The 25,300-nt window shown below is 38.1% G+C and overlaps 1 long non-coding RNA gene across 2 annotated transcripts in view; it reads right to left on the bottom strand.

Annotated features, from left to right (window-relative positions):
• LOC121043647 (uncharacterized) overlaps window positions 1-25,300 on the bottom strand; it is a 229,153-nt gene that overhangs the window by 100,844 nt on the left and 103,009 nt on the right. The window contains exons 3-4 of one of the 2 annotated variants that reach the window (XR_005796956.1): window positions 15,500-15,622; window positions 15,317-15,400 (exon numbers count right to left, since the gene is read on the bottom strand). The exons of the other annotated variant lie outside the window; for it this stretch is intronic. This is a non-coding gene — a long non-coding RNA (uncharacterized LOC121043647). Of the gene's footprint in view, window positions 1-15,316; window positions 15,401-15,499; window positions 15,623-25,300 lie in introns of those variants that run through there. 2 annotated transcript variants of the gene reach the window in all.

The following is a 25,300-nucleotide window of genomic DNA, read 5'->3' on the forward strand; positions in this document are numbered from 1 at the left end:
TTCTCTAATTTTCCCCTCATACTCCTGGATTTTTTTATCTCTCTTTTTCTCAGCTTCCTCTTTTTCCATAACTTTATCTTCTAGTTCACCTATTCTCTCCTCTGCCTCTTCAATCCGAGCTGTGGTGGTTTCCATTTTGTTATGCATTTCATTTAAAGCGTTTTTCAGCTCCTCGTGACTGTTCCTTAGTCCCTTGATCTCTGTAGCAAGAGATTCTCTGCTGTCAGCTATACTGTTTTCAAGCCCAGCGATTAATTTTATGACTATTATTCTAAATTCACTTTCTGTTATATTATTTAAATCCTTTTTGATCAGCTCATTAGCTGTTGTTATTTCCTGGAGATTCTTCTGAGGGGAATTCTTCCGCTTGGTCATTTTGGATAGTCCCTGGCGTGGTGAGGACCTGCAGGGCACTTCCCCTGTGCTGCGGTATATAACTGGAGTTGGTGGGCGGAGCCGCAGTCAGACCTGATGTCTGCCCCCAGCCCACCGCTGGGGCCATAGTCAGACTGGTGCGTGCCTTCTCTTCCCCTCTCCTAGGGGCGGGATTCACTGTGGGGTGGGGTGGGGTGGCCTGTCTGGGCTACTTGCACACTGCCAGGCTTGTGATGCTGGGGATCTGGCGTCTTAGCTGGGGTGGGTAGGCAAGGTGCACAGGGGCAGGAGGGGCAGGCTTAGCTTGCTTCTCCTTAGGTGATCCACTTCAGGAGGGGCCCTGTGGCAGCAGCAGGGAGTCAGATCCGCTGCCGGAGGTTTGGCTCCGCAGAAGCGCAGAGTTGGGTGTTTGCGCGGAGGGAGCAAGTTCCCTGGCAGGAACTGGTTCTCTTTGGGATTTTGGCTGGGGGATGGGTGGGGAAGATGCGCTGGCGACCGCCTTTGTTCCCCACCAAACTGAGCTCTGTCGTCCGGGGGCTCAGCAGCTCTCCTTCCCTTTGTCCTCCAGCCTTCCCGCTTTCTGAGCAGAGCTGTTAACTTATGACCTCCCAGCCGCTAAGTCGCGCTTGCTGTCGGAACACAGTCCGTCAGGCCCCTCCGCTTTTTGCAAGCCAGAGTCGGGGGCTCTGCTTGGCCGGCGAGCCGCCCCTCCGCCCCGGCTCCCTCCCGCCAGTCCGTGGAGCGCGCACCGCCTCGCCGCCCTTCCTACCCTCTTCCGTGGGCCTCTCGTCTGCGCTTGGCTCCGGCGACTCCCGAAAAAATGGTTTTATAAGTGGAATGCTATCCAGAAGGCACAAGGAAGAGCGAAAATGCCTGAAAAGAAAGAAGACAGTAGATCACAGAAATCAGTGCTTATATTGTTCTTTATGGTTTACATACTATTTTCACAGTTGTATCTTACTGGATCTCCACAACAGCTCTTTAAAGAAGTTGGTTTTACTCCCATGTTATAGATAAAGGAAATGAACACTAGAGGCTGGTTTGTCACAGTAGGAGTATATACAAGATCTGAACTCAGCTTCAACTATAGATCCCATGGCCAAATTAGAATGATCCCTTTCAACAACACACATCACTTGAAATTCACCCTGGTAACACATTCTACAGGACACTGTAGTCCATAATAACTAAAAATTAAAATGAGCCTCAGAAGCTTTCAATTAAATAATCACAGAGAAACAGAAAAACAGAAAAACAGAAACAGAGAAACAGTGTAGAAATGTTGGCTCAAAGCAGACCATAATAAATGCTCTGATGGCGTTGCTGGAGGAGAAAGTACGGTATATAAAACTCCTGGGTATATCTGGGGAGGCATCTTGGAACATTTGAAACTTGAGTGGGCTTCATAAAATATTATTATTGAGTTTATATGGTGGCAAAGAGCATTCTAGGCAGAGGGAACAGTTGAGCAAAGAGCCAGAGGCAAGAAAAGGGAATCAGGGTTGTGGAAGATAGCTTGTAAGTCAACGAGACTAAAAAACTAGGTGTATCGGGAATATAATCAGAGATGAGACAATAAAAGGTAAAGAGACACAAGGTGAAGAGGTTTATTTTTTTATTATTTTTTTTTAATGTTAATGTATTTTTGACAGAGAGATAGAGCATGAGCGGGGGAGGGGCAGAGAAAAAGGGAAACACAGAATCCGAAGCAGGCTCCAGGCTCTGAGCTGTCAGCACAGAGCCCAACGCGAGGCTCCAACTCACAGACCACGAGATCATGATCTGAGCCGAGGTCGGACGCTCAACAGACTGAGCCACCCAGGCGCCCCAAGGTGAAGAGTTTTTAAAGGCAAGCTGTGATTTTGAACTTAATCTTATTTTTTCCCTGAGCCTGTCCTAGGCTAACTTTTTTAAAATTTAACCTGGAAAACAGAACTATGGGAAAGATAGGAAGAAGTCATCAATTTCTTTAAAGATGTCCACATCTTCTCAAATGTTGGATATGTTTTTGAACATAGCTTCCCAAGATTTGAAATGTCACTACAAAGGATTCAAACAAACATGTTCACAATACCACAAAATCTAAATTATTCCAGTACAAAATTCTTTAGGAAAATGCCATCTGCAGAGAAAGGATTTAAAACACCCTTCAGAGAATGACAAGGCACAATAAAATCCTAAAAAGAAGCCTTCTCCCACTTAATCAATCGATCAATCAATCACTCCATCCACACAAAACTAAATGCAGGTGCCAGCTTCTAAAAATTTTGATTGAGCATTAAACGTGATGAATAATTTAGAGCCTAAATAATTGCAAAGTGAAGGGTGAATTCCACCCCCCCGCCCCGTGCCAACATCACACTCAAAATAGCCTTGACAGTGGAAGCTGTGAGCATGTAAGAAACAAACAGAAAAAAAAATTGGCTAAAAGGAAAGAAAAAGAAAGAAAAGAATTGGCTAAATGATTTGACCCAGTTGTATACTCCTTCACTAAAACAGTCTGTCATTGAGTGAAGAACTGAAACTGCAAGGGAAAGGTTTAAAATGTAATGAGTCATCTACTCTGCCGTTACTTGTCCAACAAACACATGCAGTGCTTACTAGACACAAGGTACTTTCCCAGACATTTAACAAGTTGTTAACATTTAATTCTTATAATAGTCTTAAGATGTGGGTATAGTTATTATTATCACTTAACAAGCAGGAAAACTAAAGTACATTAAATATCATGCAGAAAGTCACATCTATTACTAAGGGCAGAGTCAGGGTCCATGTGCATAACTACTAGACTATGTCCTCTTCTATTTCTTTGCAGGTTGTTTCCCAAAAGTTATTTTAAATAAAAGCCAGTATTCACTTATATGGAAAAATCTTATTAGTCTTTTTTTTTTTAAATAATAAGCATTTGGTAGCTGCTTGGGATGCAGTGGTATAGTAAAGATGGGTAACAATTCTGTCCTTCTGGACTTCACTTCTAACCCCCTGGTTAGACAAGGTAGGGAATACATAATTAAATCATTAAATAAGCAAGTTTATTTCAAAGAGGAAATAAGATCCATGAAGAAAATAAAAGGTTATTTGATGGGAGTAATGGGAGGTGAACTAAAACTTACAAATACATGCAAAACTGGCTTTGGGAATGAACCCAAGATTCGAAGATTCGGTTGTTCCTCCACCAGATAAAATGTATTTGCATATCCCAGACAAGAATCATTGTCATTCATCAGTTACCTGCAATGTCTATAGTTGCAAAATAACTCAAAAACAATGCAAGGCACAATTCCTCTGTAATCAAATAACCAAGAAGGGTATGCTGTAAAGAAGACATAGTTTTCCACTGATTACACCCAGTAATTTTGATCCATTCATTCTCAAAACCTTTCACAACTTTTTCCTGACACTGTATGTGTCATAGTTGATTGATGTCGTATAAATCATAATCCAATGTACCTCCAGTCAATAAATTTTCCATATTCTCACTTGTGTGCTACCTACTTGACATCTCCACTTGATATCTAAAGGGGATCTTAAATGTAACATAAAAAAAAAATAATGACTTTTTGCTGCTGAACCTATTCCTCTTCCAATTTTCACGAACACAGGAAATGACATCACTATCCATCCAATTTCTAAAACCCAGACAGGTAAGAAGTCATACTCAACTCTTTTTATTCCATCAGTCTCCTCATGAAATCCATTAGCAAATCTGTCAGCTTTATCTCCAAACTGCATTTTGATTTGTTTACTCTTGTCCCTCTCCATTGACATCACCCTTGTTTGAACCATTTTTGTCTTTCAGTTGACAGTGTCAATAACCTTGAAAATCATCTCCCTTTTTCTATTCTTGTACTTCTCCCTTCCATTCCCCTGACTGTGAGCAGCCTGAATATTCTTTGTAAATGTAAACCAGATTATATTTTCATGAAGCTTAAAACCTTTAGGTGCATTTCCACAGAATTAAGGACGAATCACTCACTATGGATCTATAGGGCTCTGTATGAATTGTCTATCTCTTCAATGGTATCTGGTACTCTGATTGCATTTATAATATATTCTACAGACACACAGAATTTCCAGTTCTTCAAATATAATATTGTTCTTATCTAAAGATCTTTATAGTTTTGATTCTCTGTGTCTGTCCTGGTCTTTCTTGGCTTTTCCCAGAGCTGGATCCTTCTCTACTTCAGATTTCAGCTTTAATATACCCTCCTCAGAGTGACCTTCCCCAACCTTCCCATCAGAAATTAGACGTCATTGTTATATTGCCCAGTTAAATTTATTCAAAGCATTTATATCATCCTAATTATTTTACTTGGTTATTTATTTTCTGTCTCCCCTAAAAAGAAAAGTCTAGAAGGCAGAGGTCCTGACTTTCTTATTCTTGCACATACTGCTGCTCAATAAACATATTAGCTGATTGATTAAAAATAGGCACTTAGAGGAGTATCTCCCAAAGCATATTTCATGAAATAATGTAATGTTAGTGATTGACACAGAAATTACTTTATTGACTTTACAAAATTAGTGACTGCCGAGAAAACACTTTTCAAAAAGTTTTGCAGATTTTTTTTTCTTTAGCAGATTTAATATACCTACATGCATGGTGAATACTAGAGTATTACCTTGTTGCTCCAGTCTTAATATTTTGGATTAAAGACATATTAAAGCTGATCATAATTTAACTCCACAATATGGCAATTTTGGTTTGTGTTTATTTGGTTTCATTGTAAAATGGGGAAACATGTAGGCAACTCAGGTTGAAATTTCTTGTCTAATAAATTTAGTTATTTTATCATATATTTTGTGACTAATTCTTAGTTATATATGCTTTTTAGTGTGTTTGATTTGTTTTAGCAGGCGATCATGAATACAAGCATTAGATTAGGATTCAATAACTTCTAATTTTAAAATAAAAATACAGTGTTTTACAAAATTGCTTTCTCATTGATAAAATGAGAGAATAAAATTAGCCAATGGTGAAATGTGATTTATAAGGCTATAGATTCTCAGACTTGATAATTATCATAAAGCATCTTTCATGTCTGTCAGTCTTTAAGCTATCATTCACGTGGCATACATATGAATGAAAAGCTCCTTTTCAATATTACTTGATTGTAATACTTTAGAAATATATTACATGAACAAAGAATATGAAATTAAAATTTTTTTAATGTTTATTTATTTTTGAGGGAGACAGATACAGAGACAGAGTACGAGCGTGGCAGGGGCAGAGAGTGGAGACACAGAATCTGAAGCAGGCTCCAGGCTATGAGCTACCAGCACAGAGCCCAACGTGAGCTCTAACTCACAGACCACGAGATCATGACCTGAAGTCAGAAGTCTAACTGACTGAGCCAGCCATGTGCCCCAAGAATATGAAATTGTTTACAGGTGGTATAAAGTAACCTATCATCCTGCATTTGTTGATGGGTCTTTGAACTTTGAGTAAGGCAGGAAAGAAATGATAAGTCCTTTGCCTCCCAATCTGCTCATCTATTATGGATTGGTTGCCAGTGGGAGAGAGGAAAGTGAAAGATTTTTCAAAGCTTCAACCACAATCTGTCCTAATTGTTTAAATGTCTGATACTGTACAAACACATATTGATTAGATCTCTATTGAAGAAGCTAAGAGAAAGAAATGCCCAAGTGGGTATGCCTGAATTCCCCAGCTATATGTAGATGCATCATTTGGATCAGTTACTTATTAATGATTAGTTTTACAAACATTTACTGGACAACTCCTCCCAGGTACTGGGAATTCAGCAGGGGAGAAAAAAAGTGAGCTTTGCCTCTCTTGGAACTTATAATCTAGTGACAATGACAGATACTAATGAACAGTTTTTGTGCAAATAAGCCCATAATTACAGATATGATAATTGCTTTGAGAAATAGCAGCACAGATGACTATAAAAACACACACGGGGCGCCTGGGTGGCACAGTCGGTTAAGCGTCCGGCTTCAGCCAGGTCACGATCTCGCGGTCCGTGAGTTCGAGCCCCGCGTCGGGCTCTGGGCTGATGGCTCAGAGCCTGGAGCCTGTTTCCGATTCTGTGTCTCCCTCTCTCTCTGTCCCTCCCCCATTCATGCTCTGTCTCTCTCTGTCCCCAAAATAAAATAAAAACGTTGAAAAAAAATTAAAAAAACAAAAACAAACAAAAAAAAAAAAACACACAGTAGGGGCACCTAACTTACATGTGGATTCAGTATAGGCTTCCCTTAGGAAGGGACATTCAAAAGGCTCAATGAATGTAATTATTATACAGCACCATATTCACTAATTTCCTTTTCTGAAAAAGATTGGCTATTATTATTATTTACATTTAAGTTATAAGTGACAGTAAATATATGGATATAAATATGTAAATATGTATTTGCTCTTGAATTTCTCCTTAACATTGTTATTCAAAAAATGACAAGTTCAAGAAGAATGAAAATAGGCTCTACTCAATGTATCTTCCACAGAAATATTTCCATTAACAAGTTTATTAATTTAACTTTTCTAAAAAGTTAAAGTCTGAAAGCATTTTAAAGAACATAAATTTAATATTGATTTTGGCATTTGCTATGTAAATTTGCTTCAGTTTTGCTATCAGATCTTAAATTAATGAGATTTCAAACTTTGTAAACAGGATAAGAGCGTGTCAGGAGGCTGATAATTTATAGTTAGCATGCTTTGCCTTTACCCACGAAAAAAAAAGGAAGCAAAATTTAGAGGGGAAATTAATAACCCTTTGCTTCTAGGGAAGAGAAAAAAAATCTGTTTTGAATGTTCAAAGGCTTTCTTTTGGAATCACAAAGTGCATTATAATCACCTCCACTTTTAAAATCTTTTGAAAATATGTAATGAGTCCTTGACAATATTTCAGCTAAATGGTGATTATATAAGCTATTGAAGTTTTTAGATGGATGCATTTCTGTCAGCCTCCCCTTGGTTTTCAACCTCTAATAAAATCAGAAAATCCCCTTACTCTAAAAATTAATACAAAGTATGTAGTTGTTTTCTGTGTAGTTTAGGAGTTATAGGAGTTATTTCAATTCAATTTAGACATGAATTGGAAGACATGATAGCAGTAAATATACATAAGATCCTTTAAATACCAATATATTTAACATCCTTGTCAATACAGGTATGAATAAAGCAAATAAACATATCATTTATATGTTTCCAGGTTTAATTTGATGACTCTTCTGGAGTTATGTGAAGGCCACACTTCACACTGTGAAGGCCACAAAGGAGGAAATCACACTGTTCCTGTATCTTGTGGTTAGTGGCAAATTACACGCACTTTGAAAACACCTATTAAGCAACAACTATGTGTCGTGGCTTCATGAAAGGTACAGGCTGGATGCCAAAATGAAAATAGCATGGATGTTGGCACCAAAAAGTTTACAACATACAAAGAAAATTAGAATATTACTCCAAAGAATAACTATTATAAATATTAAAGAAAACCAAAAGAATTTCTATATAATTTCTACTCTATATGACACCTTACTAGTAGATACATTTCATTATACATTTGTCCAAACAGGATGTACAACACCAAGGATGAGTCCTAATGTAAACTATGGACTTTTGCTGATAATGATGTGCTGATGCAGGTTCATGGATTATAACCAATGTAGCACTCTAGTAGGGATAGTGGGAGAGGTTGTATCTATATGGGAGGGGAGAGCACACAGGAAATCTCTGTATCTGCCACTCAATTTTGTTGTGACCTTAAAATTTCTCTAAAAAAATAAAATGTGTTTAAAATTCTTTTGAAAAAGTAAGAGTAAGGAAAATAACATTTCTAGTGTACCTATCCCACAAAGCCCTATCTAGATTCTAGAAGTGGACCAAAAATGTCGCAAAGAGGAAACTAACACCAATACCTCAGTATTAAATGAGATTAGGACATTTTCCTAAAAATGAGGCCTGAGAAAAATTTCCCTTTGTCTCCATAAAAGAAGGTGTCACATTTTGTAGTGGAATGCGATACAATAAAGATATCAATAATGTTCCCATGGTTATTTGGTATGAATGAACAATGCAACTAAAGTAATTTTTGGAAGTATCAAAAACAGTGCATTCTGCTTTGGAAGCTTTTTGGTAATCTGAATGTTTCATAGATAAAATTTAGACCATATGGAAGGTATTCCTTCTCAAACTGTGTTAAGAACATACCCGAAGACATATGAAAGTGCACAGGGGTATTCAAAATCCCACCTTACTCTGTATTGAGTCATTTTAAACATTAGCTCTATATTAAAAGAAGCATGGCTATACTGGAGTATATGCAAATTAGCATCATCTCCCCTCCCTACAAAATAAGGTGAGAAAAAAACAAGACTTTAAGAAATTTTACACACTATTGGCAGCAGGTAATTTGACTTTTCTCTCAGTCTCCCATGAGTACCCATTTACTCTTGTGACAGTAGTATGACTTCCATGAAAATATTTGTAATTATGATTCAATGAAGGGTATGAGATTATATGTTTGAGTTAATGTTTGTGATGTGCTTCGTGAGGCTAAAAACTTCAGCCTGGCCATACACTCCTTTTTTCCTCTGATCTCCATCATCACCTTATAGTAGCAGAATTCCCACTAAAGTTAAAAATGAGGAGGCTAGGAGCACCTGGGTGGCATCCAACTTTTGATATTGGCTCAGGTCATGATCTCGGCCTGGCGTGGTCGTGGGGTCAGGGCCCGTGTTGGCCTCCATGCTGAGTGTGGAGCCTGCTAAGGATTCCCTCTCTCTCTCTCTCTCTCTCTCTCTCTCTCTCAAAATAAATAAACATTTTTTAAAAAATGAGACTAAAGCTAGGTAAAGCTGAGCTGGAGGGGCAAGCTTGGAGAGGCAGTGTGTTTAGAGGGAGAGGAACATGGGTCTTAGAGCCAGAAAAAAAGCCTATCTGAAATCCTGCTGATGCCACATATTTGTCATGCAATTTCAATCAAGTTACTTAACGTCTCTAAACCTTCGTATTCTCGTTCGCAAATAAGAATAAAAATAATATCTATTTCATTGGTCATAATGAAGATTATAGAATATGAGACTGCACTGTCCAAGATGGTAGCCACTACCCACTCATGATTATCAACCACTGAAAATATGGCCGGTCCAACTTGAGATGTGCTGTAATTGTAAAATACACATTGGATTTCCAAGACTTGGTATGAAAAAAGAATATAAAGCATCATGTTAATAATTTTGTCTGTAGTTTCTATTTCTACATGTTGTAATTATATTTTGGATATAATTGTTTTCATAAATACATTATTAAAATTAATATCACCTATTTCTTTAAAAAATTTTTAATATTCTTATTTGCTTTTCAAATCCATTTGGAAAACTGGTCGGGATTGCTTTCATTATGCCAACCTGAAAAGTGAAAAAAGCTAGGACTCAGAGAAACTAAGACTTGTTCAAAATTCCACAAGTAGGGACAGAACACAGAAACAAAATCTGTTGTTTTTATCACTTAACTGTGTTACCTCTAAAAATCAGCATCACTATGTACAATTAGTAATAACAATGCCAATAACAACAGCTTCTTTTACTGAGTGTTATTCATGAGGCTGACACTGTTTTAAGTACTTTAAATGAATTAACTAATCTGATACAACTACTCTTGAGGTAGATGCAATTATGATCCCTGTTTTATAAATGGTGAAGTTAAGGAGCAAAGCAGGCCTGTATGTATTAGCTTCCTGCACTTTGATCTCACCCACAGACTTTGATTTACATAGTGAGTGACTTAAGAGACCTGAAATTTAATCTTTGCTTCTTCTTTTTGTAAAAAAAAAAATTTAATGTTTATTTATTTTTGAGAGAGACAGAGACAGAGTGCAAGTGGGGGAGGGGCAGAGAGAGAGAGAGACACAGAATCTGAAGCAGGCTCCAGGCTCTGAGCTGGAGCTCTCAGCATGGAGCTCAGGCTCTCAGCACGGAGCCCGATGTGGGGTTCGAACCCACAAACCATGAGACCATGACCTGAGCTGAAGTTGGACACTTAACCGACCTGGCCACCCAGGTACCCCTGATCTTTGCTTCTTAAAATCAGAACATCTCTGCAGCTCTAATGCATGCGCTCAGTTTCATAATACTGGATTGTTAACACTTCTAGTGAGCATCTTCTTATATTTTATGAATGACTTGAAGCTTCAACTCTGTGGTGTGTGTATATCATTGCAGTTCAGAGGGCAAGATCCTGAGTCCACCTCCTAGGTTTAAATTCTGCTGGACCTAAAGCTTTCTAGCTGTGAATCTGGGCAAGTTACTAATCTCTTCAAGTCATAGGTTTTTTTCATCTATAAGATATAAAATGATAGAAAGTAAAGGAAGGCAGCAAGATAGTCTCTTTCCTATTTCAAAAATTGTCATGTGTTGGGGTGCCTGGGTGGCTCAGTCGGTTAAGCGGCCGGCTTCGGCTCAGGTCATGATCTCACGGTCCGTGGGTTCGAGCCCCGCGTCGGGCTCTGTGCTGACAGCTCAGAGCCTGGAGCCTGTTTCAGATTCTGTGTCTCCCTCTCTCTGACCCTCCCCTGTTCATGCTCTGTCTCTCTCTGTCTCAAAAATAAATACATGTTAAAAAAAATTTTTTTTTTTAAATTGTCATGTGTCCAGTTTTACCAAAGGTTTATTTTCAAAGGTGCCAATGAAGATATAAAAAATAAAGCCATTCTTAAATTTATGATTGTAATGAATTTTTATTATTTTACATTTTGTATTGTGAAATAAAAATAGGAATATTGAAGAGGATATTATTGTTATATTAATAGTATTGGTCAATCGATGACTAGATAGGTAGTTGGACAAGGTGTGTGTGTGATTGGTGATAGTTACTGTGTTTCCTATTTCTTTTCTTAAATTTTTCTTAAATTTTAATGTTTATTTATCTTTGAGAGAGAGGGAGAGAGAGAGAGCATGAGAGGAGGAGAGGGGCAGAGAGAGGGAGACACAGAATCTGAAGCAGGCTCCAGGCTCTGAGCTGTCTGTACAGAGCCCAATGCGAGGCTTGAATTCATGAACCATAAGATCATGACCTGAGCCGAAGTTGGATGCCTAACCGACTGAGCCACCCAGGTACCCCTGAGTGTTTCCTATTTCTTAAATTTAAACATAATTGAAAAGACTTTCATACAAATTATAACTTAGAGGAGATTAAATTATACGTATGTAAAAACTTCAGCATTATTGCCCTATTGTATTATTATTATTATTATTATTATTACTCTTATAGGAAACATTGACACCATTTTTACAGCAGCATCCTTCTTTTTCTCCCCGGAATGTAACTATCTAGGCACTTGAATTGTCTGTATCGATCAAGCTTTGTGTAATAGATAGGTCTGAGGCAATAAGCTTGCAATTTCTCTAAGGAAATGATACAAGGTTGTAGAAGAAACGTAGACGACACTCTCTAAATGTGTGAGGTTTTAAGCATTATCTTGGGCAGCCATGAAATAGATAATCATTCAATTCCATTCGCACTGTATATCCCCCAACCTCCTTTTGTACTCACTGTGTACTTAATCCCTCACACCCTCATGAAAGTAATGAAGAACAAGTATTTTTACTTCATCAAAGAAAACTCCTCCAAACTCTTTCACCACTGGTCTCTGTTCATAGAATAAAATAAACACTAACTCTTTCCTTGAGTCATTGCTATAAGTTTTATCTCTTTGGACTTAGTAATTTAACTATCTATGCCTCAACAGCTACTTATGCATATGAGTTGTATATATCAAATCCAGATACTCATCAACCTAGAACTATTAAAATTAGGGAGAGAGTGTGTTTAACATTCAAACTCACATGATAATACTTCTGTGACCTATTTTTTCTCATTTTTAAGAATGCTAACATCATGTTACTGAATAGTTTATAGATACGCTCATTCAGCAAATGTTTTTGAAGTGTTTACTCTTCATGAAATACGATGATAGACTCTGTTGTTAGAAGGATGTCTAAGAAATGGTTCCTATCCTCAACTAACAACTAGAATATAGTTTCATTGATGCCAATATTTTTAATCTAGATTAGAGAGAAATGAGTATGTAAGTGCAGCTGGGTGAGGGAGAACCAAGAACAGGGACACAAGGGAAAGATTCACCAAATAGCAATATTTAAACTGCCTCTTCTGTGAAAATTGGCCAGGTAGACAAGGCAGAATAGAGTTGGGGGCATGGGATAGTCAATGGAAAGAAAATTATTCACAGAGGCAAATGCAAACACGGAGAGATAAGAAACAGATTGATTTGTTTGGGAAACTGTCAATAGTTAAGTATGCTAAGTATGTTCTAAGTGCACATTACAAGGGAAGAGACTGGGTTGAATAAAGATGGGGCTGAAGTAAAAATTAGGGGTTAGGTCATGGACCAGGCCTGACTTCAGCATTTGTGAAACATGAGGAAAGAATACAAATGAAGATTTACAGATCATATATTAAAAGGTTTACAAGTTGTAAGTCCTGCGTGAAGAGCTGACCCCGGTCAGGCCTTGCCTGGTCCCCGAAAAGAGGTCACCATTGGGCAAGAGGTTCCAAAGCAAGAGCTGAAAAGCAGGGGATGCAGGAGCAAGGACTATAAGTAGGCATATCTCCTTGGCCCCAAAGACTGCCTTCCTGTGGGAAAGCCAGAGGAGAGTCACAGGATATCTTCTAAAGCTCACGGACATGGGCAGGGGTTCCCCTTGCTTGGGTCTAAGACTGGCAGCCTTATAAGCTATTCATAAGAGCTGGGACTTTTTTTGCAGCCTAAAGAGAGCCATCGAAGGCTTTTCAGTAGTGAATGTCTTAGATAGCCTATTTTTTTTTTTTTTCATTTTTACTATTTGCATAGCCACAAATTAGTGAAGGGCTTAGGCAGGAAAGTTTTCTTTCACGGGCACTGAAGTAATGCTATATACATAGTGTAACCTTCTTTGAGAGAACCCATTTATTAAGTTGCTGCACAATACATATAATTAGACTTGGCAACTACATAATTAAAGTATACATTGCTATATATCACATGTGATGCTTTATTATTTAAAAAACCCTCCACAACCATGCCAAGCCAGGGATTTAATCCTGATAATGTTCACCCAGGGCACTGAGAGTAATGGATTTTCCACAAAGGAGATTTGTAAATGTCCAGGCTGAGCCTCCTGGCCTCCTTAGGAGAGATGGGAGAAAGGAAGGAGGCAGAGTTTGGAAGATGCACACTTGGCAGCTGAATCTAGGTAGCCTGGTTTTCAAACAGCCTAACCCTATTTTTTCCTGCGTTTATTCCTTAAGTACACAGAGACGATTCACAAATCCTCTGGTAATTCTTTGCTCTAAAATTGTTCACCCACACACTGACTCACACTATTTATAAGAATGGTGTTGAAATAGAGTAGGGTTTAGATTTAAAGAAAAGTCAGACACTGTAATGGATGTGATGTGCCACCCAGGTCCCCCACCCCTCTCTTTGGAACAGAAACACTTATCTCTCCAAATGGTTGGTGGCTGAATCCTCTGGGAATTGTCCTTTTCAGAAGAGAACAACCTCTGCCAGGGTAACACTGCCTTCCCAGGGGCAGTCAACATACAGCTAGTTAATGTAAGTCCCCTTGGAAAAGCCCACCCTCCTTGCCTCAATGCTTTGCAAATATGCAGGGCCTTCTAGGCCACAGAGCTAACTAATGCTCACTCCCTCCCTTTGCTGGAACTTGCTGCCATCATTTCTCCACAGGTGTTGAGTCTAAGAATTCCCCATTAAATGCCCTGAGCATGAATTTCCATCTCCAAATCTCCTTTCTGTAGAACATAACCAGAAACATATACTGAATCCATTAGCTCTTAAAACTGTTATCTCAAAGGATGGGGGGAAAAAATCTTATTTTAATGATCCCATGTGGGGCGCCTGAGCGGCTCAGTTGGTTAAGCATCTAACTCTTGATTTTGGCTCAGGTCACAACCTCAGGATCATGGGATCAAGTACTGGATCAATCTCTGTGCTGGGCGTGGAGCATGCACAGGCCTTCCCAGGCCTTCCCTTAGCCCCTCCCCCAGGCCTTCCCTTAGCCCCTCCCCCACTTTTGCACCCACGAGCACTCTCTGGGGGAGGGTGTAAGTAAAGGTCACATGTGAAGCCAATGCCCCACCTTTTCCTTACACTGTAATTCTGGAAAGAAATTATGTTAATATTATAAAGGTAAAATATTCTTTTTAGATTTTTCCCTGATGCGACAAGTCGAAAAGAGGTGTTCTCCACCCCCTTTCTTAGAACATGTCCTTGAGAAACCTAGTATTTGTAAATTCTTTCCGTGTCCATTTGATTTGTACATAAACGTTTTTAAGGGATAAGTAAACTAGTCTTAGAGTCTAGGAAAGTTCTCCTTAAAGGCCTAGGGTCTCTCTCTCTCTTTGAAATGTAAACATAAGGGAAGCTGGAGCCCTTATCTTCTTGCCAACAGAATCTTAGCCTCGAGGCCTTCTCCAAACTGTAACCACCTGCTTGTCAAAGAGATACAGAAATTTTATTACCTCTTCAGTTGAAAGCAGTTAGCTAGCCCAGATGGCTACCCCAATCAACCAGGTGAATTGGAGATGAACTGTGAAAGAATGTGCAGCCAGAAGTTCTGTCACATCTTATTCCAAGAAGACAAATGAATCTTGAGAACACGTGCATAATGGATCATGTCTGTGTGGTAGCATAGCAAGGATGGGATTGTCCTGTCTTTATAATGTCATTAGCAGATTACCTGTGATGTACATCTCAGTCTGATTTGATTGTTTTCTTTCTCAGCCACAGTTGAGGAAAGGATTTTCTAGGCTGACAGGGAACTTTATTATTAAGTTTTCTTCAACACACTGAGCAGGTTCTGCTATAGGTAAAAATATAAAATAAAACTATGGTATCATCAGTGCTAACTGTGCTGATGCCTGTGGCTGTCCTGTCAAATGATCATTCCTGGGGTTATAGTTGTACTTACTACTAGATGAGTCTTCTGAGTGGAAAGAGAAAGTTGGCTGGACTCAAGTCTCTGGAATCCTCATTTGTCCAAAGGGGCTCTGGGCAAAAATCATATGTTATAAACACTACAGAGTTTGAAACCCCCACCCCATGTGGGCCCTGGATATTAATGTGCTGGCGCAGAAGATTCTTCTCACCTGGAGCCGAATGGCCAGGTCCAAACCCAGTCTTCTTTGGCCCACATCCCCCAGGACAGTGGTTGTGAATCCTATGGGCAATGCCATTAATTCTTGGAAACTCTGACGACAGCTCTTAGCATCCTATTCAGAAAAGTACACATATATATTAAAGTCAAATTTTTGCATGCAAACTTAGGAAATTTCTGAAATTCCTGGGCCTCTTCCCCCTGGTAATCATGAGAATTAAATATTCCCCAATACTGTATAATTCTTACCCGGTAGATGTTCAGTAACTATTATCTGGGCAAATCCTAGTCTTCCTTGGAGAAATGACGGACGTCTGTGATTAAAATCACAAACTAAGGTGGTTTTTTTTTTTTTTTTTCTTGTTTTCCTATGAAGAACTGACTTACCAAAATAAAAGGGTCCTTCACTAACCTTGAATTTCAATTTCACTTCACTGTGCTTCTAGCAAGAGCCCTTTTTATATATAGCATTATGCTAAATGGATGGACTTATAATGTAGTCAAGAACACAGAGTCTGGATTCAGATGACTTGGGTTTCAAATATAAACCTCTGTGCCTCTGTTCCTCATAAAAAGAAGATAATAACAATATCTAGCTCATTTGTTTTTGGTGACAGTTTAACAAGATATTTCATGTACTATATTTGCTCAATGTTTGCCATAGTAAATGTCCAATAAATGCTAGCTGTAATGACTATGAGAAGAAAGTTTATGTTTACATGATGCTATTGAAGGATGCATCTGGAAGTAATCCACTGTTGGCAAAGTTAAGTACAGACATTTATACTAGTCCTCGAAAACTAAATTTTTAAATAAAATATCTTAGAGACATATGCAGACCTTTTTTCTTTGATGCTACATAATTAAAATTAGTGGATCAAGGAGAAGAGAAAAAACAGTAATGGTAGCTGGATTCACATAGATGGGTGAAATCAAATATGGGCTGAGAAACAACCCCACATTTGAAGTGTTAGCATTTGGAGTGAAATTTTACAAGTTTTAATAGGACACACACAAAATTATCTCCCTTTTAAATAGAGTACATTTTCTACTTAAGATAGATCTATCACACTATGAGATAGATCACATTTTTCACATAAACTTAAATTTGATGAATGGGACAAGAAAAAAGAGCCTTGATAATAAAATTGTGAATGATGTTAGAAAATTTAAATAACATAATTTGAGAGTGATTGGAGAACAAAGCTCATGTTGACACTTACTCTGCTCTGTCTTCCTCATCCCCTGCAAAAATGATTTAGATTATTGGTTTTTCTGGTGGAAAATTATGTTTTGCGAAAATGTAATCACTGCACATTTGAATAGCTATTATTTCTCTTTTAACACAATTCTACTGAATGTAAAAAATCCATATCACTCAGCCCACTATTTGTGAACTTCTTGAAAATGCATACAATGAATTAATACAGTTCCAGGTTTTTATTTTGACATTTAGTTAGGCAGCAAGAGAGCAAAAACTTATTTTTTCTACTTCATTTCCATTGCAGGTCCCAAAAGGGATGTACCAAATTGTCTTTCACTTGCAGAATATCCTACGGGGTTCATAGATACAAATCCTGCCTACCACTAATAATAATAACTTTTCACAGACAAAAGAGTCAAGGTCAATTTGCTACAGGAGAATCTCAATTTTGTACTTCTTTCTTCTGCTCCTGTAAATCCCGTCTTTTGAATTGACCGTCTGGAAGAGTCATTCTCTTTGTGCTTTTATTTGAGCTGAAGATGAAAGTTTAGTGACCTTGATTTCATGTAATGATGGAGGAGAGTAAACTATTTCCTTTCCTCAAAAGTATTGGCAACATCCACACAGCCACCATTTTGTGTTGTTGCTTTTATGGTTTTCACAGATTATTTGTAATTATTTCATATTAGTTGCATCTTACCCTGGATTCCTAATTCATCATCATGTAGCAAAGAATTGGCTTCGGCAAAGAGAAATCAGTCTGACCTTTGTCCTCAGCTTCTGGAAGGTAACTGATATCAGATATGACATGAATGTCTTAGTTTAGTGTGGGGGCTACTCACACTAGATCTTTGAGTGGGGCTGGCCACATCCCATAATCATAGAATGGGTACTGACCAAGAAACACCGTCTGGGCAATCAGTTGATCAATGATGCTTACCAAATAAGTCCCCCCAAAACTCTGGACACTGATGTTCAGATGAGCTTCCTGTGGCATTATTGCTTATATATCATCACAGATCAATGCCAGGAGGTTAACACATTCTAAAGACAACAAAAGCTTGTGTTTGTAACCTCTACAGACCCTGCTCTATGTATCTTTTCCTTTGGCTTATTTTGATACATTTCCTTGCCCTATAACAAACAATAACTACCAGAAAAACAGCTTTCGCCATCAGTTCTATGAGACTGTCTAGTGAATTACTAAATGCAAGCTTAGTTCTGGAAACCCTGAATTTACAGTTGGTATCAGAAGCGAGGATAGTCTTGGGGACTAACTCCGAGAAGGCATTTGGTTATATGTATAGTAATACCCTTACTTATTTTTTCAGTTTTGAACATTTAGGTTGTTCCTAATTATCTGTTATTAGGCGTAATCCTGACATGAATCTTTCAGTACACATAATCTGTCTCTTCTTGGCTATAAATATGTATCTCTCTTATTTCTCCTGAAACTAATTCTCACATGAAAATTTCTCTTATTGTAACACCAAGTTTTCTCACAAACTTTCAGTTGTTTTTCTGTGACTTTTTTGTCATGTGTTTTTATATATCTTTGGTCTGATTCAGTTGTTGTTTGCCCTTTTTTAAAAACTTTATTGAAATATGTTATAACCCATAAAGTTTGGGCATTTAAAATCTACATGTCAATGGTTTTTAGTATATTTACAGAGTTATGCTTTTGTATCAGAAGAGTTTCTAGTAATGTAAAATGGGGACAAAATTTCATCATTTAATTTGAATGAGTCTTAGATACCCAAAGCGGTAAAGTATAGCATTCACCCTTCTCTGGCCACGCAGCATTACGAAAGGTGTTTCTTCTATTCTTTTCATAAGTGCTTTGATTGTATTGAAGACTGTATCTCCTCTGCCTGGAATTTTTGGCTCCTATCTTATAATTACATCATCTAACTCATAGCTTTTTGACTCCCATTCTTATTGAGACCGTCTACAGCCTAGCAATGAGCACTTTCCCTACGAAAAGGTACTGGAACTCATGATGAATTGACTTGTAAACAACTCTTGATAAACCTTTTATTTGAGATGTGTTTTTTGAGGCTTGCAACAACTGCCTGCTGGCTGCGCCCTACTCAGTAGTTCTTCCCAGACACCTATGGATCATCTTCTCCAGGAACCTACCTTTCCATTTTTCTAACTTGCATTTCCTTCTAGTTTGCTGAGAGGGTTGTCGTCGGTTGATGAAATTACAAACACCAAACCTTTACGTTCCTTTGCCTACAGGCACTTTGATGGATTGCTCCAAGACGCAGAAGAAGAGCTACGGCACTATTAGAAATTGGCCTGGCATTGCAGCACGTTTCCTAAACTAGAAAAACGACACTATGAATTTTTTGAAATGCCCTCAAGTTTGTACTCGACCTGTGTTTTCTAGAAGGTGATTCTTTTCTTTAAGAAATATTTTCTTCCTATGCAGTGGAAAAAGAACCAGCAACTTCTCATAAATATATCATAAGCTGAAATATAATTTACGGCAAAAGTTATTCCTTTGTTTAATCTCCACTGGCTCTATTCTGACCTGGACACTATTTCCAATCCTCTTAGTCACTGATTTAGACTTGTAGTTCCCTGAATTCAGTGTCTCTGTTCAAAATCATGCACACTGTTGCCATATCAAATTTTCATACAACTATTACCGTGCTTTTCCTGACTCAAAAATCTTTATCGTCTCCCCATTTCCTTTAGGATAAAAGTAAAATAACTTAGACAATACTTAATGGGTGAGTAATTTGTAGAGACACGAGTTTGGATCCCTACCTTGTTACTTTGCAATTTTGTGATTCAGTTCCTTTGTTGACAAAGTTGACTATCCCTTCAAAGATACTGAGAAAGTTTATTTAGTATGCGCCCAGGTCCTGGGAACCAGTAGGTGCAAAAAAAATGTTGCCTGCATTTCCTTAGCTTTCTTTTCTTTTTTTTATTTTTTTTTTTAACGTTTATTTATTTTGAGACAGAGAGAGACAGAGCATGAACGGGGGAACGGCAGAGAGAGAGGGAGACACAAAACCGGAAGCAGCTCCAGGCTCTGAGCCATCAGCCCAGAGCCCGTCGCGGGGCTCAAACTCACGGAACGTGAAATCATGACCTGAGCTGAAGTCGGACGCTTAACCGACTGAGCCACCCAGGCAACCCTCCTTAGCTTTATTTTCAAGCCTTTCCTCTACCTTGCCTCATCTTCAAATATATATTTGTATATAATTTGCTGAAAAACCTATTGTGCCTTATGTATACTATCAATGTCTGTGAGTGACATACAAAAGTGTCCTCAAAGAGTTCAGTGTGAAGAATATAAGAACAGAGCAATGGAAACTTACATAAGGTGATGTGGATGGGTTTATGAAATATATAGCTGTTTGAGTCAACAAGGCTTGGTGATTAAATGAAGGTATGAAGACAGATAAAGGAGACAACAGAGTAAAGGAAAATCCCAGGGTTTATAGAACAAATCAGTGGTTAGATGGCAACTTTTTTTTTTTCATAATATCTTCCTTTTTCTGTTACATGACCCTTTCCCTTGAATGGATTAGAAGTTTCTTAACCTAACAATGCCATGGTATAGAATTACTTAAATCAGCCAAAGTGCTCTGGATATAAAACAGACACTCAATGAATGATTAATGGAGTAAATGTTTGTAGAGAAGAAGCAGTTTGGGGGTGGCTGGAGTTTGCCAGGGATCAGTGACTTTCTTTGCTATTAACTAACCAATTCAATCACATTAAATGATGCCAAGACTTAAGTACTCACTTCTATGGTGAACAGAGTTACTTTTAACAAACTTTGAAAGATTCACACGTTAAAAAAGAAAAAGAAAGAAAGAAAGAAAGAAAGAAAGAAAGAAAGAAAGAAAGAAGAAGGAGAAGAAGAAGAAGAAGAAGAAGAAGAAGAAGAAGAAGAAGAAGAAGAAGAAGAAAGATTCACACATCTTATGTTACTCATTTTAATTTCATCTCCTGGGGTTCTTAAAAAGCAAAAAATGTCTGACTTGGGTATTTTTTATTTTTCTTAATAGTGGCAAACTGAAAAAAAATCATAATGTATGCAAGTATGAGGAAAAGAAAAATCCAAGAAACAGTTTATATAAAGGAAAGTCATATTCTAAGTTTACTAACATTGTTTAATAAACTGTAAATAAATGGCTGTTTAACAAAGCATTTTAATTCATATATATAAATGTATGCACATACCCACATAAAATAAATACACATATATTACTTAACTTAGTAATTAGTTTTTACTTGTATATTAATACAGTATAGTATTTAAGCTGCTAATTAAGTTACAAAATTATGTGATTTATCTGAGGTTTGAAGGAGGTTCTTAAAAATCAAGTACTGGGGCGCCTGGGTGGCGCAGTCGGTTAAGCGTCCGACTTCAGCCAGGTCACGATCTTGCGGTCCGTGAGTTCAAGCCCCGCGTCAGGCTCTGGGCTGATGGCTCGGAGCCTGGAGCCTGTTTCCGATTCTGTGTCTCCCTCTCTCTCTGCCCCTCCCCCATTCATGCTCTGTCTCTCCCTGTCCCAAAAAAAAAAAAAAAAAAAAAAAAAAAACAAAAAAACGTTGAAAAAAAAATCAAGTACTAGAATTATTTTATTTTCTGTAACATGTTACTCTAAGAGAAGCCAAAAGATTAGAAATATAGGTATATTAATTCTTTTTTTTCAAGCATACGTACTTAAAAAATTTTAATTCCAGTGTAACTAATACACAGTTATATTAGCTTCAGGTATGCAACACAGTGATTCAGCAGCTCCATATCTCACTCCGTGCTCATCAAAATAAACGTGCTCTTAATCCCCTTCACCTGTTTTACGCATTCTCCCACCTACCTCCCCTGTGTTAACCGTGTTTGTTCTCTATAGTTAAGAGTCTGTTTCTTGGTTGTCTGTTTTTTTCCTTTGCTTCTTTGTTTTGTCTCTTAAATTGCACACGTGAGTGAAATCATATGGTATTTGTCTTTCTCCAGCGGACTTATTTTGCTTAGCATTATACTCTTTAGACCCATACACATTGTTCCAAATGGAAAGATTTCATTCTTTTTTTATGGCTGGATGGGTATATTAATTATTGATAGAAATTTGTAACAGGCTTTTTAGAAAAATATGGAGCTGATGAAGTTTAGAATAGCCTTTGGTTTCCATTCAGAGGCAGAATGTTGGGTAGAGATGAACATGGCAGTGACGAGGAGTGGTATTTCAGTCATCACAATAAACTTTACCTTCTGAAGGAACAGAAATACAATCTAATTACTGCTTATAGTGTGGGGTGATAGACATGCAAGCAGGTGATTCTAAGATGCGATCACGCTGACTCCAGGCCAACAGAAGACATCAGTCTTGCATGGAGTTCTTTTTTCTGCTGAGTCAAGACCTGGTCTCACCATTTTTCTCAACACTGTGGCGCGAGCTGTCATTCTGCATCATTTGGAGCTGGCTTGCGAACTGAGGTCATATGCAATTAACAAGAGCCTCTGACTGCGTGAATGAAGGGAGTTGGGGAAGCATAGATCCTCTCTCTGATCTTACTGAAGCAACCTATTTCAAACCAAGAGATTTTGACAATGCTAGCTGAGTGAATAACAGATAGAAGCCAGAGACACATATGACAGCATAAATGCAAGCACCTTGTGGACAATCCTCAGTAAGTGGAGTAAATCCTTTTATAAATGCCAGTTTCCTGCTAAGCAAGTTGGGGCACAGATGGTTGCATGAGAAGTTACTCACTATATTTTCAGTGGGGCATCTATTATCTTACATTACCCAACATCCTCATTTTTTTCCTCTGTCTCAGAAGCTATGCCAAGCCATTGGCAATGCTTTCCCTCCATTTAGCATTTCTGTCTTTGGCACACAGATTCCAAATTTCCTTCACAGATTTTCTTAACAGTACAGTATCTGGAATTCATTTTTGCAGATACATTAAAGAAAGGCAGATACCTCACTGAGTCAGGGCTGAGAGCGCCCACTGTCTCCATTTCTTGTCTACTATGCAGTGACCCACAGGGCTCAGGACACATTGAAGCTCAAAGATGTCCCCAGAGAGGAGAGCTCCTGCCGGTGCGTAGGTGTCCTCCTCGCCCATATATTTATTGTCATAGGAAGTACAGTTTTTTAACCACAAGAGTTTTTTGCAGTAATTGCCTCTTCCCTAGGCATAGTGCCAGGGAATGAAGAATTTAGGGGATTCTAGGAGCGAGAGGCAGAATTGATAGGGCAATGACTCTAGGGTGTGAAGGAACAGAAGAGAATAGCACCTGGCTCTTACTAGGTTTCCCATGATTTTTATTGTATAGGTATGTGAATGAAAACATAGTTGCAGCCTGAACTCAAAAGTCTTGTCTTGGGGTACCTGGGAGGCTCAGTCAGCTAAACTTCCAATTCTTGATTTTGGCTGAAGTCATGCTCTCACTGCTCATGGGTTCAAGCCCTGCATTGGGCTCTGCTCTGTAGTGTGGAGCCTGATTAGGATTCTTTCTGCCTCCCTCTCTCTCTGCTCCTCCCACACATGGGCGCTCTCTCTCTCTCTCTCTCTCTCTCTCTCTCTGTCTCTCTCTCACTCTCTCAAAATAAATAATATATAAACTTAAAAAAAAAATCTTGTCTTCCCTGATGGCTGGAAACCAGATCACCTCTCCAGTCCAGAGGATGCAGGAAAGGAGAAACTATATTTTCATGTTAATCTTAATATATAGAATTCTCTTAGTGATGTAGCTGAAATTTGTATTACTTTCTATTTTTAATATAGTAATACAAGGATTTTTTTTGTTTTAATTTTTAAAAGTGGGAAAATCATCTAATTTAGGTGTCTGCCAATGTTGTGTATAGTTCATTCTCACTGGGATTATCTAGAGAGATTTTTCATAATCCCATTCCTGGATCCCACCTGCTATGTATTCAGATTCATTAGATTATAATTGGGACAAGTGACCTGTATTCTTCAAATACTTACTAGTTAATTCTGATGTGCCTCTTTTAGCTCAACTTCCCATCCTACTCATCGGTATCTTAAAGAGGTTGTTTGCCATCATGTGCTTGATTCTTAGGCCAGAAGGATTTACTCCTCTGCAAAATAATCTATTTTTTAAATCGAAATAATTGTTTTACTAGCTCCAGATAGTCAGCATGAATGCATGCCGTCAGAGGGCAAGAATATTAGTGAGTTAAACTGTTCCAACACAATATAAAATGTTAAACATGTTTGAAACATCATCTTTAGCAGAATTAAGGAGGATGTAGACTCCATCATGCAACAGGTGTTTATGTCCATTTTACTGAGCACTCCTATATTAAATGTGAAAGTGGGCTCTTTACATTCATTTTTCAGGGACTCTTGTGGAACTAAATGAAGACCACACAAATGAAAACAGAGGCTATATATTCAGAGTTTGTTATTAGGAAGCCATGTTAACTGCATTTGGCAGAAACTCAAAGGTAAGCAGAGGAATGAAAAAGCTATTTTACATTTTTTTAAAAAAAGGGGGGGTTTCTGATATGCTCTGGAGGTCATTGGCCTGGGGGGAGCAGGAAGTGATTGTTTTTAGGAGTGTATTTGGCCTTCTGTGGTTGATCCTGAGTTGGAAACAGGGGCAAAAAATAGGAAAACTGGCAAGTCCTGATCATCCTGGGCTGGTTGCTACCGAGGTTGTTGGTCAGAGACCTATTATCACAGGGGGTCTGGTCATTGTCCATTTGTATAGATAGTCTTTCAATCTTTACCACTGTTAGGTATGCTTTATGGCACAGAAACAGAGACATAGAAAAGTTAAATCACTTTCCCAAGTTTATAAGTTTAGGTAAACTAGAGGAGCTGAGATTTGAAATATGGTCTATCTGAATTAAAATACTTGCTTTCACCCACTACCTTTACCTGTTTCACACCAAGAAATAATTAAGGTTTTAAAAAAGAATCATGCATTATGTTTGTATCTATCTATGTCCAAGGATCTTGCTTTTGTTTTCATCTTTCAAAGCCCTGTGTTCATTCCAGTGTGTCTTATGGTGATGTAAGATCTCAAGTACAGGTCTCAAGTACAAAAAAATTCAAGATATGGAAAATGATAAATATCTTTAAAAGCTTATGCATTCAGAAAAGGACTTTTTAAAGATTTTTAAAAGTCCGTCTTTTTCAGAATTAAACGTTTATTTTTAAAATCTTCTTAATTATGCGTTATTTTGTCTGGGATTCAGTTTGTCTAACTACAAAAAAGTCTGTATATTTTGAATAGGCAGGCAGTTTTCTCTTTGCAAGATTACACAGCACACCAGAGAGAGGTAGCCCTACTGGAAGGATTCAAAAGAGCTAGAGTGAGGAAAAGACACCCTCCCCTTTTCTGCTACATATTCTCAGTGTCACCTTAGAAGACTCTTCATTTTTCTTTCTTTCGTAAACAGAAAAGAAAAATGCTAATGCTTATAGTCACTCATAAAAGTGTCAATTTCCTCACATCATTTAATTGTTAGTTCCTAAAAGCAATCACAATTATTTTATAGAACTATCTGAATTCCTTCTATATTTGTAAATGTCAGTTTTTTTGTGGGCAAAGTAGAAATGCGAAGAAAAGTAAGAAATTCTGGT

Source organism: Herpailurus yagouaroundi, unplaced genomic scaffold (assembly GCF_014898765.1).
Source record: "Herpailurus yagouaroundi ecotype Mexico unplaced genomic scaffold, PumYag 187, whole genome shotgun sequence".
Lineage (NCBI taxonomy): Eukaryota > Metazoa > Chordata > Mammalia > Carnivora > Felidae > Herpailurus > Herpailurus yagouaroundi.